At 40.1% G+C, this 5,000-nt stretch overlaps 1 protein-coding gene and 1 long non-coding RNA gene across 5 annotated transcripts in view; one reads left to right on the top strand and one right to left on the bottom strand.

Annotated features, from left to right (window-relative positions):
• Positions 1-5,000, top strand: part of LOC149134280 (uncharacterized) — an 880,637-nt gene that overhangs the window by 547,344 nt on the left and 328,293 nt on the right. The gene's annotated exons all lie outside the window — the stretch shown is intronic.
• Positions 1-5,000, bottom strand: part of LOC149134281 (uncharacterized) — a 438,594-nt gene that overhangs the window by 111,253 nt on the left and 322,341 nt on the right. Inside the window, exon 2 of the long non-coding RNA XR_016242797.1 lies at positions 3,561-3,664. This is a non-coding gene — a long non-coding RNA (uncharacterized LOC149134281). The remainder of the gene's footprint in view (positions 1-3,560; positions 3,665-5,000) is intronic.

Genomic DNA, 5,000 nt, shown 5'->3' with positions numbered 1-5,000 from the left:
AAGCCCCAAGTGCAAAACCGACTGGTAAGGATGGCCACAATGGATACATAGTGCTATAATACTGTACACTTCAATCAATATATATATGTATGTATATATATATACACACGCTTTCCCAAGGTGCTATGCAGTGGGACTGAACTTGAAGCCATGAGATTACAAAATTAGTTTCTTTCCCACACAGCCATGTCTCTGTCTGTATGATAAATTTATTAAGTTTTCTTTTTTGTATATCACTACCTTAAGAATATAAAGGGTTGCTATTTTTAGTACAGTGCCTATAGAAGAGCTTCAAGTAGATAGTGGAGAACTGTTCCACCCCAGTCCAATATCACAGGACCATATGTTTATTGTGTCTACAGTGAATCTGTTTATGACACAGATGGGGGTTTGCCTTATTGAAATTAGCTTTAAAAAAAAAAAAAGGGGTGGGGTTTTTCTATCAAAGTATTCTGTTTCCCTATTTTTATTCACAACCCATGGGTGATTTATCTGAAACTCCTCTTTTCACCCTCCTTCAAAACTTTTTTTCACAACAAATCCAGATACAATTGTAATCTACTCCATTTGTAAAGAATTTTATCTTCAAATATTCATGTTTGTTGCATGCAGCTATGAGGAAACAAAGTTACGGTGTTGGGGTACACTTCTGTTGGACATTAATACAACCTTGAAACGTGTATCTCACAGTGAATTAAGACTGAATTGTGAAGTTGAAATCTTCAATTATAAAAGCCTCTTGAAAAGCACATGATAATTAAAATACATTAAAAGAGACCGACAGAAGTACTAGGCTTGCAAAGAATAAGTCCCGGGGTCGATTTCTTTGACTAAATGGTGGTGCTCCAGCGTGGCCACAATCAAAATGATTGAAACAAGTAAAAGAATATATTGCTAAGGCATTGAGATCCAAATAACCTGGTGTGAAACTGAATATACACCAGAATGACACATTAGTCATGTAGGGAGCAGTAATAAGAAAAGGAATGACAAAGGAAGGAGCAATCATCCTAGAAAGTTCAGAAGATGATCGTTTATTCCTTTCTCATCTCTTCTCTTCTACATATATATATATATATATGTATATATATATATATATATATATATATATATATATATATGTTTGTATGTCTGTGTTTGTCCCCCACACCATCGCTTGACAACCGATGCACACATTTACGTCCCCGTAACTTAGCAGTTCGGCAAAAAGAGATCGATAGAATAAGTACTAGGCTTACAAAGAATAAGTCCTGGGGTCGATTTGATTCGACTAAAGGCGGTGCCCCAGCATGGCCGCAGTCAAATGACTGAAACAAGTAAAAGAGTAAAAGAGTAAAAGAATACATGTACACACACACACACACACACACATGCACAAACACACATATAGCTACAGACACATGCAAATTTAGGGATTGGAACAGGTACAAATCCCAGTAACATATGTCTCCCAGCTAGCAGAACCTTATTCTCTTGCAAGTTAATTTGAGATATTTTGACAACAATGTAACCTTCATTTAACTAAGGTGTATTCACCCTTATCAGTAGCTAGTGGAGTACCCCTCGTTAGGTTAATTACTATTTCTGAGGTTCTGCTGGTGATTTTATCTCCTCTGTTCCCTAATTTTGGAAAACATTTACAATAAACCACTAATGTTCTTCAAAGTTGCTTTTTATACTTTCTACTCTGGACTGCTTGAAGCTTACTCACTTCCTACACCTTGATCCTGAGATCTTGCACTTAAATATATACACATATATATATTTACATATATCAATATCTCTCTATCTATCAATCTAATACAACAGCAAGACTCATCGGCAAGACTCCCATCGGCACCGACTATTTAAGCAGGAGAATTAAGACATTCGCTCTCTTTCTTCTTTCCCATTTCCTCTCACGCTTTTACATAGTGTTGGTGTATTTGTTGATTGTGTGAGGAGGGGTCGACTGTCTTGTGCTTTCTCTCCGCCTTAAGCAGGATCAGCAATGCCAACAGTAAGGAACATGTTCTATTCAGACCTTAGGGGGTCCAAATTGTCCTGTTCGGAGGAGGGGCTCGTACGAGCAGTTGATAGGATGGACAAGTGTTTAAGGAAGAAGAAAGATTTGCTGAAGTGACAGAAGTCACAAAAAAGGAGGTGGACCTGACAAACATGGAGAAATATGAGGAGATGGCACGTAGGATCGGTGGTGATGCTAAGTTGTCCCTACTCCAGAAAGTATTGGAAAATATGGGTAAGAAAACGGTAAATATATAAGGTGTACTCAGTGGAAGAAAGGAAAATTGAAAATGTTGAGGCAGAGGAAGCAGATTTGGAACAATTGTGGTTCAAGAAGGCAGGAAAAGCAAAAGAATATGCTGTAACCACAGTAACCTACATATCTTGGAAGTAGGACTTCCAGGATTAGGGTGGAGAGAATCCCACCAGAAACAGATGTGGCTTGGGTTGTGGCGGCTGTTCTTCTCGGAAGTAAAGAAGAAATAGCCGTCCTGCAGGCCACGAAAACAGAAAATTCTGTATGGAAAGAGCAAACATTGGACCTGATCATATTGGGTATTGGCAGAACCACTGAAAATATGGTGGAAACGGTGACCATTGGAGACGTAGTGTTGAGAGTGGGGGTGGAGGGCAGAACCCCTCGTTGCTTTAAATGTGGCTAAAAAAGGCCTCTGCAGAAGCAGAGAAGTCAGGAAGAAGTTAGAAAGGGGCCGGAGAAGGTGCAACAGGAAGAAAAGAGAAACAAAGAACAGTGGATGGTAGCTGAAGGAAGAGGAAGAAAGGACAGATTGAATTAGAACCCCAAGCCATACACCCCGCCCCACCCCACCTTCTCAGACACCCCCTCCGCCCATTCCCCTCCGATACAAAGCAAGAGAAAAAAAACAAATACAAAAAAACACAAGGCTCAACAGGCTCCCCCCCTCCCACTGGAAATTGTTTCGCGCGTGTTTGAAAGGCGTAGACCAGGAAGGGATCCAGAAGAGAACAAAATGGAGAACTGCAAGATTTGTGCATGTCGATGGATGGACAAAACACTCAGGTGTCCGAAAGCCAAAAAAACGACGAAATATTGAGATTGAGGAGGGGTTATAAGTGTTGGAAGGTGAAATGTGATTTAAAGACGATATCAGACAATATAAAGTACGACGAACTGACAGAGAGATACTCCACAGCCATTACAAGCCTTCAATTCCATTACAACTTTCTCTCTCTCTCTCTCGAGCTATAGAAAGACGAATACACACGTTATATACCTACAGACATCTATATAAACACACATGTAATAATAAACTGACACGTTTCCGAAGAAACCTTTCACTAAAAAACACATTTTCGAAGGTGAGGGGCGTGACTGCATCCGCCCCCTTTTTCTTTAAACATGTTTTATAAATGACATTTGGCAGAAATACGTTTGAAAACAATAATAAACGAATGCTGAAATTATAAAAATTAGTAGTACCGAAGTCTGAACAAAAGCAAAAGCATGTTAGTGTTTTGTTTTGTCTTTTTTGAAACAAGCGAAAGCCAATTAAAAGGAAATCTCTTTGCCTTACCTTGTTCGAAAATGTCTGCGATTCAGCAGAAGACATCAGCTGTGAAATGGTTTTGGCTTCTTTTGCAAGAATTTTTCAGCGAATAACTTGTATTTTTCGATTTTCTGGAGATAGAAGGACAGAATAAAGGTGAATTTTGTGGTTTATGCTTTGTCGGGTGTTGAACGAGAGAAATGTTTGAAATTTACCCCTTTTTTTTCCTACACATTCCAATTCACCGCCGTTAATTGGCGAACACACCTGCTATTGCGCACGCGCACGCGAGTCGTGACTAGTCGATCCTACAATAACAATCTATTGCCAATGCATGTATGCACAAAACATGCAGGACGGTTTGTTTTGGGTTTTTTGAACAAAGGAAATAAAACACATTGTAAACAAAACGCAAACACCCTCATACATGTTTTGTGCGTGGCGCACGCGCGCTAGGTAGTCGTAGGATCCACTAGTCACGTCTCGCATGCGCGGATGCGCGCCCTGGATCCAATCTTCTTGAATCGTACCTTGATATTATGTTTTCATTTCAAAATAAAACCAACAAAAATAATCTCCCATAATCTTTACCTCCGCTGATTTTTACATGCCCCGATGACCGATCTAAGAAATTTGGGGAACGATTTACCGTCTGGTGAATGGAACCGAGTATATGCAGATTCCAATAGCTTGCCAAATTGTCAGTCATAAATTTTCTGCAAGAACGTTTTGTCCGATAACATTCTCCAACATCTCTGCACTCCTATCGAGTAGACGTTGAAGAAATCCTTTTTCTGGTTGTGGTGTCATAACATCCAACAACCCAAGTTTTGCGACACAAGTGAGATCGCTGCCAGTGCCCCTGGACTGGCTCTTGTGCGGGTGGCACATAAAAGACACCATTTTGAGCGTGGCCGTTGCCAGTACCGCCTGACTAGCCTTCGTGCGGGTGACACGTAAAAGCACCTAATACACTCTCTGAGTGGTTGGCTTAAGAAAGGGCATCCAGCTGTAGAAACTCTGCCAAATTAGATTGGAGCTTGGTGTTGCCATCCGGTTTCACCAGTCCTCAGTCAAATCGTCCAACCCATGCCAGCATGGAAAGCGGACGTTAAACGATGATGATGATGATGATGATTGAATGTGTGCAAGCAGACGGTTTTTTCATTGGCAATATGTTTTGTTTTCAGATAATCTATAATGTTCTCTGGTGCAAAGTACAATAAAAGTTGCAATCTGGGTGCACTCAATGTAAAATAAATTCGGAAAAATAGCAACAACTGCTTCTTTTTAAAGGGTACAAATATTGGGAAGAAGATGATGATGAGTGTTGCTGATGTGATGTTCACACACACACACACACACACACACACACACACACGTAGATAAACCTAGACGAAGTCCCAGTTTGGAAGTATGTTTAAAGCTTTTAGAAGACGTATGACGGAGAATTATTCAATATCGTGT

Source organism: Octopus bimaculoides, chromosome 8 (assembly GCF_046866305.1).
Source record: "Octopus bimaculoides isolate indiv1 chromosome 8, ASM4686630v1, whole genome shotgun sequence".
NCBI classification, from domain to species: Eukaryota; Metazoa; Mollusca; class Cephalopoda; order Octopoda; family Octopodidae; genus Octopus; species Octopus bimaculoides.
Note: the sequence above shows the minus strand (reverse complement) of the source record. Positions and strands in the feature narration are given on the sequence as shown.